General features: G+C 41.7%; 1 protein-coding gene and 1 non-coding gene across 3 annotated transcripts in view; both read left to right on the top strand.

The window, feature by feature from the left end:
- The window catches only part of Lrrc28 (leucine rich repeat containing 28), a 99,296-nt gene that overhangs the window by 36,917 nt on the left and 45,851 nt on the right, over positions 1 to 16,528 (top strand). The gene's annotated exons all lie outside the window — the stretch shown is intronic.
- LOC130865617 (small nucleolar RNA SNORA70) lies at positions 16,236 to 16,370 on the top strand. Its single transcript, XR_009056170.1, has one exon. It is a non-coding gene; the product is annotated as a small nucleolar RNA SNORA70 (small nucleolar RNA).

Raw genomic sequence — 16,528 nt, forward strand, 5'->3', positions numbered from 1 at the left:
GTCTAGTGTGGGACCAAAAGGTCTGTTCACTCTTTTTTGTTTTTTATCATGGAGGGGTGGGCAGTGCAGGCACATGTAAAGATAGAGGATCACATAGGACGTCTATATCATGGGGGGTGCAGGCACATGTAAAGATAGAGGATCACATAGGACGTCTATATCATGGGGGGGTGCAGGCACATGTAAAGATAGAGAATCACATAGGACGTCTATATCATGGGGGGGTGCAGGCACATGTAAAGACTAGAGGACCACATAGGACGTCTGTCCTTTGGAGCCATTCGCCTTGTGTGTTCAGACAGACTTTCTCTCCAGCATGTAGTTCACTATGTTGGCCAACCTGGCTAGCCAGTGACCTCCATATTCCCACCCTCTGTCCCTACAGTGGGGTTGCAGATGCACACTGCTGTACCAGGGCTTTAGGTAGGTGCTGATGGTCAGACTTAGACCCTCATGCCTGTGCAGGCAGCAGTTTACTGGCCGGGATGTCTCCCTCGCCATCGTTTTAACATGTAGATCTGTCACACAGCTTAAGATAGAAAAATGTGTGCTCAATGAAATTCTCTTTTTCCTTACCATATTCTTTTGCCTCATTGTTTATCTCTGTGCTCCTAGAATCCATACTCCACAAAACGGTTGCTCCGATAGCAGCCTTCCCTGTGCTTTCCTGATAAGAGGACCCCATTCCCGCAAAGAGTGTTCAGAAGATACATACCACCTCCAAAATAAAGCCAGCACAAAGAGATGGCACAATTGAAGAGCTTGCAAAGGTGCAATATACTGTTACCCTTAATGCTAAATCCTAGTGTATGCGATGTTGGTCATTGTGGACTAGATACAGTGAGAAGCCCCTGGAGGGTTTTCAGCTCTGGACGGGATCTCATGAGGTTCAGCAGAAACTACTGAGGTGACTGTTGTAAAATAGGGCCCGGGAGAAAACACTGGGAGGTGGTTAGTTCACAGCACTAAGCCAGCCAGGAGATGGTGGTGCAGCCATAAAGTGGAGCAGAATTGCTAAGAAAAAGAACTCGGATTTTAGTGCTTTGTTTTATTTAGTGCTTTTGAATCTTCCTAAATCTCCTCATTTTCTGGAGTCCAGTGGGAGGCTTTATCCTTGATTACATGTAATGAATCTCAAACACCGAGGAGCTGTAAACCTTACATGGGGTGACTTAGATAGAATCAAGAACAAGCTCTTCCAGTTCTCAGGCCAGGGCCTTCTCCAAACCCTTAGCAGAAACATGTAGTCTTTGAAAGCTGTTTGATGCCCGTATTTTATAGTATCAAAAAAAAAAATGAAAATGCTGTACTGAAGTTTCTAATATTCCCTTAATTATTATCTAGTAGTGGTTAAAGGCAACAACACAGTTTACTATCTTCGGTCCTAAGGGCATCATTCTTAGAATCTTCTTAGAGGTCTCACAAAGCTGCAGTTGAGTGGCCAGGGCTATGGACCGACCCCACTGAGGCTCAGCTGCAGAAGGAACCAGATTTTATTGCATATTCTTTAATACGTGTTTTGTACTTGAGACTGGAACAACAGTAGTTGAATTTGTATAGAGAGAATATGTTTTGTTATGTTAACCATGTAGTAAAGGCGTTCTTGACCATTTTTGCCAGTTAGCAAACAGCTTTGTTAAAAATAAAGCTCATGCCTTTTTTTCTTGAGGTTTGGGCATGTCATTCCAAATCTCACCTCTGCTTTAGAGTGTAGATCTAGTTCCTCCCATTCGATGCCAGTGTGGGATCTGGGCAGTTGTACTAGATGCTGATCCGTGTCCTACGTGAGCTTTACAGTACCACGTTCCAGTCCACTCTCTTGTCTGTATGTAGCGTCACGCTGGTCTGTTGTAGGTCCACGCTGGTCTGTTGTAGGTCCACGCTGGCTGGACTATAAGAATTCACTGTAGAAGGTTCAGAAATGAAGCGTTCTCAGCAGTGCTCTGGATCTGAATTCAGCAGCTTTTCTAGGTGGTGCTCCAGCTTGCTTCATTATGCGGAAATAATCTCCCTTTTTGTGATGCAACAACCGACGGAAGGTGTCTTTGAAAAACCTTTGGGTTCTTCCTTCCACAGTTTGTTTTCTTGGTCTGTATCCTTATTCTTTATCTTACTTGAGAACTTCCTGTTGAGGCTGGAGATGGCTCCACTGTGAAGGAGTGAGGAAGTGCTCTCACAGAACAGAAACTGAGTTTGATTGCCAGTACCCAGTTTAAGCAGCTCGCTCCCACGTGTAACTCCGGCTCCAGCAGAATCTCCTGTGTCTGCCCCCAAGGCCGTGTGCACACTGCCTGCACACATACTTATAATTAGTAATAAAGATGTTCATTTTATTGATTTTTAAAATAATTTATTTTTATTTTATGTGAATTGGTGTTTTGCCAGCATGTATGTCTGTGTGAGGGTGCCAGATCCCCTGGGACTAGAGTTACAGACCATTGTGAGCTGTGTGTGGGTACTGGGAATTGAACCTGGGTTCCGTGAAAGAACAGCCAGTGCTCTTAATAGCTGAACCATCTCCCAGCCCCCAAATATTTTTTTAAAAACTTAAAGGCCAGGAGTAGTGACACACACCTTTAATCTCAGTACTAGGGAGGCAGAGATAAAGGCAGAGGCAGGTGGATCTCTGTGAGTTCAAAGCCAACCTGATCTACATGGTGAGTTCCAGAACAGCCAAGGCTCTATAGAGAAACCATGTCTCTAAAAACAAACAAACAAACAAACAAACCAAAAACACCAACAGCTTAATGTTTTATGTTTTACAGTTTCAGCCTTTGGAATTGCCACACTAGTTAACTCACACCAGCCCTTCTTCAGAACATCCAGAAAAGTAGGGCCCAGGAGAGCACTCGGGTGTTTGTTTTTCAAGACAGAATTTCTTTGTGTAATAATCCTGGATGTCCTGGAACTCGCTTTGTAGACCAGGCTGGCCTCAAGCTCATATAGATCTGCCTGTGTCTGCCTCCCAAGTGCTGAGATTAAAGACGTGCTCCGCTACCACCACCACCATCTAGCGGAGAGCACTAAGTTCTAAGGTCCTCATGAACTAACAAAATGCTGAAATATTACCAGGCCAAGGAGATTCTAGGCTTTAAAAATCATTTTGCACTAAAGTCATCTTGGGTTGCTGTGTTGAGGTACGACCTGTAGAAGACATATCCTGGATATCATGTGCAGAAAGTCTACCACAGCATGTATTAGCCTCAGAGACAGACTGTTAGAGCATCCAAACCTGATGATGACCAAACTGGAATGAGACGTTCCAGGGACAGAAACATTTAGGAGGTCACAGAAAACCTCCTCAGTGGGCTGGAGTGATAGCTTAGGAAAGGGCTTGCCATGCAGGCCTGGGGACCTGAGTGTGATCCTCAGAGCCCATGTGAAATAGCTCGTGGAGCCTGGGAGCTCAGGGCAGGAGATGGAGGCAGGCACACCCCTGGGACTCGCTGACCAGCCAGCCCAGCCCACTTGGTGAGTTCCAGGTCAGTGAGTTACTCTGTCTCAAAAAGCAAGTTGATTGTCATCTAAGGGATGACATTGAAGGTTGTCTTAATGGCCTTCGCATGCATGTTCATAGAACTACTTGGCACACGAACATCACACAAACACAAAAGAATATAGGTGGTCAGCTTTGCCTAATTGAAAAACCTCAAGTCCCCCCACCCCCAAATGTGTAGAGGACCTGAGGAACAGCATTTGAGGATTTGAGGCATACCACACACACACACATACACACACACACACAGAGACAGAGACAGAGAGAGAAAACTTTCAGTGGTATCTCAGACAATTCTTAAGGTAGTCTTCAGAAACGTTTACAGGGAGAGGATGGAAACATTTTCTTGCCTTGTCCCCACCAGCTGTGTTTCTGACTGAATACTGAACAAGGGCAAGTGGTAGAATTAGACAAAAAATTTGACATTTTATAACATCTAGTAAATATCTTGACAGAGATCGTAGTTTCCTGCACTGATGGGTAAAAAGCTATAAAAACCTTTGTTTTGTTGTTCAAGGTAGGTAATGCTGGCATCCACTAATTAATCTCAACCCCACTAAAGGCTGGACAAACACGTTTATGTCCTAGTGCCCAGAGTGGTACAGTTGGGCATGCATGGCCCCTTCCTAGTAAAGCTTATCTTACCAAAGAAAATCCTTCAAGGAATAAATGGCCATTTTCAGTGACTTCATGAAGACACAGTAAAGAAAATTTCGAATGATAGAAGTTCTTCAAGATGGAAACTCACATGTAAGTGAATAACAGACATGAGAAAAGGGGAAAAGGAAGCTTCTAGGGGACTTAAACGATCATGTCAGCCATGGCCAAGCCATGATTGCTCAGTAGGTAGAGAGTTGGCCATGCACATGAAGAATAGAGTCCCTAGAACATATACAGACATGCTTAGGATTTCAGAGCCAGCCTCCCCTAGTCTGCATACTTCAGACACACCCTGGGTTTAGCTCTGACTCAACCCTGTCCTCACAGATACACGCACACACTTGCACACGCAGTCATATCAATCTATCCTCACAGATACACACACACACACACACACAAGCTCTCATATCACCCAAATGCAATTCCTGCACTTCGTTAATATTTTGGTTCAAACAATCTGGTTGTAAAATCATAATTTTTTTTGAAAAAGTAGATAACATTAAGAAATTACTAATTTTAGTATGCATGATAATAATATTGTAGGATTGTTTTAAAGAACATTAAGTGTTAGAATCTGTACCAAGGGAGTTTTGCAAGTGCAGTAGGGGATTGGGCCTCACTTGATGACAGGGAAACCAAAGGCGTGAGAACATGCACCAGCAATTTGTAGTACAGATTGCTTATGCCTCCCAGTATTTGACACAAGCAAATACACATTTTCTCAGGTAGAATATAGCTAATTTCCCATGGTTAGCCTAAGAGAACACACAGCATAGCATACTATACAAAAAAAAAAAAAAAGAGAGAGAGATTCTTTTCAAGCACATTTACAAAAGTCCACCAAGAAGTGAAATTATACTATCTTCTTTCTGAAAGTCAGATAAATTAGTTAATTTCCCCAATTAATACAAATAAGTTTCTCTGACTTCAGAGTAAGGAAACAACTTAGATAGGACCCAGTGCACACATGCAGAAGATTAATAACACTGACATTAATGTTTAGGAATCGTGTTGTTCACTGCAGAGCCCCACTTCCTCTGTAAATGACTAGTTTAGAGAAAATACTGTAGGCAGTCTGAGCTTTGTCCCACCTGCTCTATCACTGTGATATGAAAGAGCTCATGGACAATATGCTATATTCTTATAACATTTTATTCCAAAACTGGTGGTCCAGTGTTGGCTCGGTGGCTATAGTGTGGAGTTCTGGTATAGACAACTAAGTGATGGAAAGATGAAGTATCTCTGGGAGAAGATACTTGTGAGAGATGTAATTGGCAAAGGGCTTTTTATCCATAATGAAGTATTACAAATAAAAATGAGAAAGAACAGCAATTTAGCTTAAGAAAGAAAAAGCCAATAGACTTGGACAAGCACTTTACCAAAGAGGAAATCCTGAGGGCCAGTAAACATACGTTAATATGCTTAGCCTTGGTAGTCATCAAGGACATGCAGATTGAAACCACAGTATGGTTCCACTAAGTAGCCACAGGGATGACTCAGAACAAACATTGATGAGCCATGGAGTGGCAGGGCTCATAGCATGAATGTGATACTGCTCATGCTTGTAACCAAGAGTTTTGCTTCGCAATGGACTGAAAAGACATGTATGATGGTGTCCATAAGTACCTAGAACTAGAAATATCCTTTTATATTGAAGTGAGTGAAGTGGTGAATTCATCTGTTATGATACTACATACTAACAAAAGGAACTGAGCTGGCACCTACATTCAGCAATGCATTTGACTCCTCAGAGACAATTTTGAACAAAAGAAACCAATCACAGTGGATACAGAGTGTGTGACTGTGAGTGGGGAAATCCTAAGCCAAGCAAGATCAGCCAGTCTTTATAAAAGCAAGAGAAAGAGGGCATGTATGTGAGAGAGACAGACTGAGAGATACATACAGAAAGAGAATTCTAAAATTCATCTATTAAATATCTGTAAATATTTTCTATTATTGAGAAGCCCCATTCCTGTCTCTCCAAACCCTGCCCACTCAGAGAATCTCTGAACAAAGGGAAGGCACCAAAAACCCAGTTCTGCATTCTTGGCAGCTATGGGACTTCCTTCCCTGAAGTTGCCAACTGCCCAAGTCCCTGTCTGAAGTCAGCTTTTGACCATACTTGGGCACAAACCCAGCTTGTGGCAGACACATGACCTTTTTCCTACAACCTATGTAATATCCCTACTTTAGTTCAGGTATGTGGATTCTCCAGCCTCAGTCTCTGGAACTGGAGAACTCACCCGAGAGTTGTTTTGCTTAAATAAACCTGTTAAACTTTTTCAATTCAACTTAATTTGGTTTGCTGCTTTGGCAGAGAAACCTATTGTCTGAATGGCAGAAAACCTATTAATTATTTATTCACCCTCTTCAGGTTCTGAGAGTTCCTGTATCTTGGTGATATATCGGAATTTTAACATTTCATTTATACTGTCTGATATAAATTGGGATATAAAGTTCAATATTCCTTAGTGGTTCTGTGATTCTGGAGAGTTCATCTCGATTATGCTCGTGTGTGTCCTGTGGTCCTGTGTGTTTTCTCTCACGCTTGTCCTCAGTGCCTTTGCCCATGCTAGCCCAGCAGTTGTTGCTCAGCTGGTCCTCTCGAGAGTCCACTTTTGTTCTTGTTGCCCGTGGTTTTTGTTTGATACATTTTGTTGACTTTGCCACCATCTAATCTGTTACTTCCTTCTTGCTCTTTGTGTTTTGTTTGGTTTACCTTTCTTTACAGTAGGCTCTTGAGATAAAAACTTATATTATTTTTAGTTCACTCTTGATAGTACAAGCATTTCAAGATAAAAACTTCTCTAAGCTTCAGTTGCCTCTCATGCATTTTGATGTCATGTTTGGTTTATCTTGCCCAGTTTCCTGACCTATGAATTGTTTCCAAGTTTGTTGTTCAGTTTTCAAGTGTTTGAAATCTCTTTTTTCAACTTATTGTTGATTTCCAGTTAAATTTTGTTGTGTATTTCTTGCTATATTTTACTTAAAGCCTTTAAATGTATATAATGAGGGGCTGGAGAGATGGCTCAGAGGTTAAGAGCACTGGCTGCTCTTTCAGAGGTCCTGAGTTCAAGTCCCAGCACCCACATGGTGGTTCACAACCATCTGTAATGAGATCTGGTCTCCTCTTCTGGTGCGGGTATACATAATAAATAATAAAATCTTTTTAAAAAGATATATAGCGAATTGAGACCCTCATCCCTACATAAGGACCTAGCAGTCTCATGTGGATATTGACTTTCACGTAGAAATGAGAGTTGTTCGTCTGTTATGGACCTAAACATCTAGTGTTTCAGGTGCAGTGGAAGCTTTGATAGAAACAGCTGCAGCAGAGAAGGAAGTGGAGCCTTTTCCAGTCCCATCATTTTCCTGATGTGACTCCTGGGATGAACAAGGTTCTATTGTGTGTATATATATACCACATTCTCTCCATCTGCTCAGCTGTTGATAGACATCTGGGCTGATTCTATCCCCCGGCTGTTGTGAATAGTGTAGTAGTGAGTATGAGTGTGCAAGTATCTCTGTGGGGTCCTGACTGTGACCCTTAACTGGGTCATATGATAGTCCCTTTAAAGAAATTACACTTTTCAGTGTGTGTGTGTGTGTGTGTGTGTGTGTGTGTGTGTGTGTGTGTGTGTGTACATATGCAGAAATCAGAGGACAGTGTGTGGAGTCTGTTCTCTTCCATCATGTAGGTCTTGAGGATTGAATTCAGGCCACTGGCCTTGGCAGCAAGCACCTCTGTCCACTGAGCTAGCTTTCTGAATCTCCTGTGATAGCACTCTTTTTAGTTTTTCTGAGAAATTTCCACTGATTTTCATAGTTAACTTGTAATGAATTAAGTAAAAATGCTGTGGATTCCCAAGTAGGCAGCGGGCAGCGGGTCCGAGGGCAGCCAGTCACAGGCAGGGGTGGCGCAGTTCCCTATGGCTGCAGCAGGCCACGAGTCCCAGGCAGGGAGCAATGTGGTGGGTGAGAGACCTCGACAGGGCAGTCAGTTCCACGAGGAGAGACAGACAGATGGGCACACCATGAGACCACGCCACAGGTCTCTGAAGGAGGCTGGTCCCAGGCAGTGAGCCACACATCAGGAGAGAGACAGAGACATAGACATGGATAGGTATGCCATGCAGAGTGAGGTTGGATATTTATTTAGTGGGTTATGGAAGGGAAGGGGAGAAGAGCAGAAAGAGAGATGGGGGAAGGGGAGAAGTGGGGAGAAGGGAGATATCGAAGCTGCCTCTTCAAGAGGGAGAAGGAAAAGGGAAAGACTTGGCTGCAAGCAGGAAGGAAGATCAGCTTCCTTCAGTGGAGTCTATTGATGAGAGTAGGGCATGAAGTTTCCATTATCACTGTGTGAGGGTCCATGTGTGATTTAAGCTGCTGTTGATATTGTTTCTTTTATGAACCTGGGTGCCCTTGTGTTCCAACAAACATTTCTAAATTGGTGTCTGCCTTGGATTGCTTTCCAGGGGCTTGGTGGGGAGGTTGTTTGTGTTGTTTTTAATAGTTGTCCAGTGTTTTGTGCTTGCTGTTGGGGAGAAAGCACATCGAGTTCCCCAATGTACTAAGCTGCTAGTCTTCTAAAATATCTCCAAGCTGTTGTTTAAGTAGTTATTTAGAACATCTAAGGAGTTTGTGAAGCTGAACAAACTACTCACTCTGTCATGAATTTTGTGGCACTTCTTCCCATGCTTGGTTCTGCTGTGTCACTGGACAGGTTCCTGTGTTCACGGGAACTGGCAGAAACTTGAGAGCATTTTGTGTTCTGTCAGTAACGGAAGCAGCTTCTCCCCTTGGCCTTGGGCTTTCTCTGGGGTTTGTAGTGTCTGATCCGCTTGAGGAGAAGCAGGGGCAAGCATGCTGTATGCCATTCATTAACCAATTATTCTCAGTGAAAACATGGCTTTAGTAATCTCTTTTATGTCTGGTATTGTCCACATGTGGCTCCTTCAGGACAGTTGAATTTTCCATTCTTGTAGATTCATTTCTAAACATATAATCAAAGTAAAATGTAAACCTTTAATTAAAATTTTCCTAGAAAACAATAAGATGTATGTACAGCTTCACATTTTGAGTTTTCTTTACTGAGGACCTTAACATGAGTTTTAATTTTCTTTAATGCAAAGGAATAAAATAGTAAAAGCTAAAATAAGTTTGTTTATATAGGTTTTCAACTTTAGAGAATGAAAGATTTTATAATAGGACTTCGATGCAAATAGTGAGCATGCAATTACTGTAACAGTTGCTAGGAGAGCATATTGTAGCTTCAATGTTGATTTTTTATGTACATTATAACTTGAAGGACCACAATGTATCAGGCAAAACACTTTGACACAAATGTATGTTTGTAATTAGTTTTCTTTTATTGGGAGCTGCTGCGCCCATCCAGTGTGTCTCTGATGCTGGTGTCTGAAGCTGTGAATCACTAGGTCTACGGGGTCTTCTCTGACTTGAACTCTGGGCTTAGGATGAATTTCCGGTCTTCCAAACTAGTCTCCTAAAATTTTCATGATGGGAACAGATTCCAGGGACATATGCCTGCACTGTCATTGGCATTCCATGGGCCTTTTTAAACCAATCATACCATTTAAAAATTTTCCCCAACAATGAACACAGATTAGCTGTCTCTACTTGATGTTTAATGAGAGACCATGTAGAGACGTTTACACTCACCTAAAGCCCCATGTAAAAGATCTTGTTAAGTACTAACTATGACCATGCTCATGAATAAGCAGAAATATCTCATGCTCTGTTCAGCCCAAGCCCTGGCCCGGCAGAAAGGATGCCAGGAACACCAACACCTTCTTCATTGTCTGCCAATCTGTTTTCCACTGGTGAGATTTTGTTAAAATGTTAATTTGTAACAAAAAGTATCACAAGTAAAAACCTGAATAAACAAATGTCAACTTCTGTACAGAATTGCTGTTAGAATGAGTGCATGTTTTCCATAAACCATAAAACATTTGAATTCTAATTCTGGATGAGAGCATCCAGTAAGCCTTTTGTGCTGTGGCTATGTTGATATATTTCTAAACTTAGGGGTATATAAGAATAATCTCATGTGTGGTGTGGTTGCGCACACCTAGAATCCCAGCACTTTAGTAGACTGAAGCCTGAGAAGGCCAGCCTGGGCTACATACAGGTCTCAAAGCAAACCCCTAAAATAATTTCCATCATACTTCAGTCACTCAGTGACACATATATCATGTATATTGCTTCACCTATTTAAAATGTGGATACAGAGAAAACATTAAAATTGTTTGAACAATGGTTGTACATATTTTTGTCAAGTTTTTCCAAACCAGAGTGCCTTTTTCTTTCTTTATAGTCTTGTTGACTCGCTCTGACTATGGCTTGCATTATGAAGGGTTTCTGTGGTGGAAACCCTTGTCTGGAAATAATAAAAATCATATTTTTGGAAGCATTTAAGGGTGGTTGGTTATGAACATGACTTATTTTGTATGTTAGAGGAAACTTTACTACTGCATTGGAAATATGGGCCAGAGGAGACTGAATGATACTTGCCTAGCGGGAGAAAGTTAATGTGTGATAGGAGAGAAGACTGTAAATACAGATTTGAAATGAAGATATAATTACATTCTTTGAAAGAACAAAATAAAAAGTATCTGCAAAATGTTAGTGGAAGGACAGTGGGTGGATGGATGCAAACATGGCTACCAAGAAAGGTTTTCTTCTTCTTTTCTTTTCTTGCTTGTTTGTTTGGTTGGTTGGTTTTGGAGACAGGGTTTCTCTGTAGCTTTGGAGCCTGTCCTGGAACTAGCTCTTGTAGACCTGGTTGACCTTGAACTCACAGAGATCACAGAGATCACAGGCGTGCCTCTGCCTCCTGAGTGCTAGGATTAAAGGCCGGGGCGTAGCCTGCACTGCCGTTGGCATTTCATGGGCCTTTTTAAACCATCGTACCATTTGAAAATACCACCATCACCACCACCAGTTTTCATTTTTTTTAAGCTAACAGCCTCAGAGACTGCATGCACACACGCATCCCAGTGGCAGTGACAACAGACATGAACTCAGGGTTAGTGTTCCCTTGTCATTTTCTTTGAGCAGAGGTCAAACTCGTTGTTTTTCTTATATGGAAAGAAGATGATAGGGCCTGGAGAGAAAGCTCAGTTGTTAAGAGCACTTGTTAGTCTTGCAGAGTCCCACGTTCAAGTTCCAGCCCCACATGGTGGTTCACAACCATCTATAAGTTCACTTCCAGGGGATCCAATGCCCTCTTTTGATCCCTGAGGCCCCCAAGCACGCACATGATATACATACATACATGCAGGTAAAACACATAAAATTAATAAGTTTTTGATTTTTGTTTTTAAAAATCAATAGATGGATATAGAACTACTATTTAGAGTGTTAAATATTTATGTGATGGATGGGGAAAGTATCTCTTAAAATGTTGATTGTCGCCGGACGGTGGTGGCACACGCCTTTAATTCCAGCACTCAGGAGACAGAGGCAGGTGGATCTCTGTGAGCTAGAGACCAGCCTGGTCTACAAAAGTGAGTTCCAGGACAGTCAGGGAAAACCTGTCTCAAAAAACAAAACAAACCAACCAACCAAACAAACAAAAAATGTTGATTATCAGTGTTTTCCAGAACCTTCTGGGTTCCTACTGGGAACCTGCTGGGCATCCTGACTTGGGGTTCTAGCTAGATGTGTAGCATTTGGGGTGCTAGCTAGACGTGTAGCATTTGGGGTGCTAGCTAGACGTGTAGCATTTGGGGTGCTAGCTAGATGTGTAGCATTGTTATTTTCCAAAACCCTTCAGACCCTGAGAGCTCTGGTGCAGCTGGTGTTGATGCGGCTGACCTCGGTGAATCACGCCTGACATGCAGACATGCAGCTCCGTGACTTGTGGTGCCTGTCCTCACCAACGCTTGGTAAAAGTGCTTCGGCAATTCTGGGTGAGCATGTTTGAGTTCTTTCTCAGGCGCTCTTTGAGCGCCGTCTCACTGGACTGTTAGTTTGCGAGCCAGGATGAGTCAAGCACAAAGCTAACGGGAAATGTTCATGTTCTTTAGCGTTCTCTCTGTATATAAAACATTTCTGTGGAAAACAAGTGCCTGTGTGGAATTCTCTGCCATTGCTTCTGTACGCATAGCTCTTCTGGGCCTTTCTTCCACTGTCCTTACCTCCGTTATCTAGCTTCTGAAAGCTTTGTTATACAGCACAGACAAAAGATTTGTAGAGCACAATAAAGACCGTGAACTCTGGTAGATAGCAGCTAGTTTTTTAGCCAAATGCAATCCCATGAAGGATTTTTTTTTTAAGGCTAGAAAATAGATAGAAATCTAAAGAAATACTTTTTATGAGTTCTCATTAGAAGCACAGTACAAATTTCTGTGATAGTTTTAACAGAAACTATAAAAACTTAGAATTTTTCTACTTTATAATGACAGAACGTGTGAGATCCTCAGAAGTATGGATTTGCATGAACTTATAAATATACACATTTATTGAATTGTTTAATCTTTGTTATGTTGAATTTCAGTCAACTATTTAAAAAGTTCAGTTTTTAGAATTTTAACAAACTTCTTTGTGGTCATTCTTATAAATGAAACTGGTTTTTTAAAGATGGTGTAACAGGTGTTTAGAATTTTTTGCTTTTCTTGGGATCCCAAAATGTGTGATGCGGTATCATCATAATAACAATTAATTTGTATTATCCATGTTCACATGATCTTAGGAGTAAAACTGGAGGCAGCATAGAAAAGTTTAAATTTTTACATCTCTCCATATGAAACTGCCATAAAGCGACAGCAACAGGGTCCTGTTACTTTTGAATTAAGACCCATAACCCGAGTTTGCGAACCCAGAGGTCTCTTAGTTTTTTATGCAAATACTGCTAACGTGAGTTTCCTATTGATTTTTCATAAGGAGTTTGCATTTAGAAGTCATAATTATTTGTGGCTTTAGTGAGATTCTTTAATATATTGGAAAATATTTGTATATGTGTGTGTAATATATTTACACGTGTGTGCAGGTATAAGTGGAAGGCCACATGTGTGGCGGTCAGAGGAAGATATGGGACATTCTTACGTACTAGTCTCCACTTGGTTTCCTTGAGTCAGGATGTCATTTAGCTTGGAATGGGGCAGGCAGCCAGCAAGCTACAGTGATCCTCCTGTCTCTGCCCTGCATAGCACTGCGGCTATAGGGGGGCACATACTCAACCACACCCAACTTTTACATGTGCTGGGGATTTGACTCGGGACACCATGCTTGAACAGCAAACACTCTGACCCACAGAGCCATCTCCGTAGCCCCTGGAGAGTTTTTAAACCAAGTATTCAGTCAGTGATGATCAATCCCTCTCTTTTTTAAGGTAGTTACTTTTCTTATGGGAACTTCAAAGAAGTAAACTAAAGGAACTATTTTGTAATATTGTATATGCGCTAAATACTTTCTCCTTAAAACATCTCCCTGATTTAAGCTTAGAAAGTGAGATGAAAGTAGTAACATTGTAATATTCTTTTCAGAGGACAGAATATGGGTTGCTTTTAGTTCTTGTCTGTAAAATGGTGAAATAAAGAGGTATTCTTGTCTGCGATACTGTGCTGTCTTGAGACTGATTATAATGGCTTTATGCCAACAATGGACACCTAGTGTTTCCTGCAAGTCAAAGCCGGGAAATTCCTTTGTGATATCTCAGTACAGAGGAAAAAGTCAGACCTAGAAGAAATCTGCAGTAGACAAGTGCTAAAATAAAACACAAATGAGAACCTGTGAATGTGGTCTCCATGAGTCTTGAAGAAGGAAGGAGATAAAGAGCTTTTCTGAGGAGACATCCATGCATCGATACAAAGCAATAATAAAGATGCTAAGTTTTAGAATAAATGCTTTTAAAATTCAAAGAGAATATATCTGAGGAAGAGAGTTGAACTATCTCTGTTGCAGTTAGTTAGAGTTGCGGCAAAGAGCACTTTCTTGTTTGGTTTGCTTTTTCCTGCAGCATTCTCAGTGGCATTTTGGCAGGTGCTTCAGGTGCCAGATTATTTGGTTAGATACTCAGTAAACATCTGAGAAGTAACTTATTTTTAACAATCTTGAGTGGGGTTCTAGTGAGTAATTTAATAAAGTACAAGGCACCCGGAAAATGTCAAAACAGGTGACTTTTCTTAATTGAAGTGGTATCTTTTAAGCTAAGCATTTTCTACTGGGGATTTATTGACAAGCTTGATACTTAGACATAATCGAGGCAAATGGTTTCTTATGTTTCTCAGATGTCATACATGCAGCTGTATTTGATTTTAAAAGTCTCCTGTAAATAATTACTTTTCATAAATGACACTTTGTTAATGGGTCTTCCTAATTGCTAAGTGGATTCTTTTTAGTGTTTGTTAGTGCATGTATGTATGTTTGCGTATTGCATGTGTGCAGGCATATAGATACATTTGTCAGGAAAGGTATTGGGTCCCCTGGAAGTGGAGTTACTGACAGTTGTGAGCTTCCATGTGAGTGTTGGTAACTGAACCTAGATCAAGAGCAACCAGTGCTCTTAACTACAAAGCCATCTCTCCACCCCCACTACTTTGATTTTTTTACTTTAAAGGGTTATGTATCGGTGTATTAGTAAAATAACTAAATGATTGGTTTTCTTTTCCATTGTGCTTTCTGATATTAATTCTCAGTGATGACAACCTCCTGAATATTAAAGCTGTGAACATACAAGCAGCTCTTTGTGATTATGTGTTCTATCCTGGCAGGTCTGGCGTTGGTATGACTAGGAGTATTAAAAGTGTTCATTATGCCTAGTCTGTTTCTATGTCGGGGTCTGTTGACTATCCTTACAGTCTCTGACTGTGGGCTCATTGTCCTGTTTGTTTGTTTGTTTTTTATTTTGTTTTGTTGTTTAATGTGTGTCTAGTTTTTGTTTGTTTTGGGGGGTTGCTCTTTCTGGCTCGTTTGTTGGCGCTAAGGGTTGTTTTTATAGTCAGCTATGGCTGGTATGTTTTGGGACTCCACAGCACATTGGCATTGGTTCTCTACCACTCAGTTATGCCTGGTCATCTTGAGCTTGGTAAGGACAGACACTGCATCGGGTGAGTGTTCTTGTGGTTACAGTTACATTTTTTATAAAGGTGGCTACAACCGGGCAGTAGTAGTGCACACCTTTAATCCCAGCACTTGGGAGGCAGAGGAGCAGAGGCAGGCGGATCTGTGTGAGTTCAAGGCCAGCCTGGTCTACTAGAGCTAGTTCCAGGACAGACTCCAAAGCTACAGAGAAACCCTGTCTCCAAAAACCAGAAAAAAGGGTAGTCACTTTATGAAACTGAGTCTTGTTATTTAGCACTGTTGTTTTTATATATGTTTTAAAGTCTTGTTTAAATCTTTCAGTATCTTGATCATTTTGGAGTCTTGAGTTTCTCTTAATTGGTGCATTTCTAGGTACCTTACACTTCTGGTCCATAATGTCAGTATGAGATAGCTACACAACTACTTGTGAAAATGCTGGGTATTTTCCAACTTTAAGTCAGAGCAGGACTTAACCAGTACCCCTGGTACCTTCCCTCCTGAGAGAGTGGCCTTCTGGGCCTTCTGGCTTTGTTAGGGTGGGTGAAACTGAGGGCATCCTCTGGGATGTGGTTCTCACGGTGAGACCTCTTCTGGTCTTCAGATTTGGTATCAGGGTTACCAAAGTCTTTTCTCTGTCTAAAGCAGAACCCCAGTGTTTTCCACGCTGCTTAAACTTGGACATCTGTGTCCTCCTGTCAGCTCTGAAGCAATGCTTGCTGGTGGCACCTCCATGTTCTCACCTGACCCCTAGAGTCCTGAAGACTGTGGCTCTTCACTTCCCCATCACTCCTTTCGAGGTGCTTTTCTCCTCGGGTCCCAGCTGCTGGCGCTGATGCAGCCTACACTGTCAGGACTGCTGAACTTGAATCTGTTTGTGTTCACATCTAAGGATGTCTTCATCTTTTATTATTCCAGTTCTGTAACATTTTGCAAAACTCCTCAGTACTTTTCTTTTTAATATTTTTAGGGTTTTCTTTCCTTTAGAAGATACTTACCTTTTAAGTCTTTCATCCACTTAAAAATAATTGGAATCACTTTGCAGCCAATTAAGCTGACCAAGTCCCTTTCCCCATGAGGGCCTGATATGCAGGGATTGCAAATTGCAGGCTTCTTGGTAGTATGTGCAGCCTCTTGCCTAGTTGGGTTGTCCGAAGGGACCTCGACAATAATTTTCTGGCAGTTATTCAAGTCCCTGATCTCAGAGCGGTCCCCAGGCTAGGCTCCAGGCAGGTATATGTGGTGCCTTTGGAAAGCCCCAGCACAGTGACTGGGGTTCACAGTTGCCGGATCATCATATCCGTTCACCCCAAGCTGCAGGATAAGGACACG

This window comes from Chionomys nivalis, chromosome 23 (assembly GCF_950005125.1).
Source record: "Chionomys nivalis chromosome 23, mChiNiv1.1, whole genome shotgun sequence".
NCBI classification, from domain to species: Eukaryota; Metazoa; Chordata; class Mammalia; order Rodentia; family Cricetidae; genus Chionomys; species Chionomys nivalis.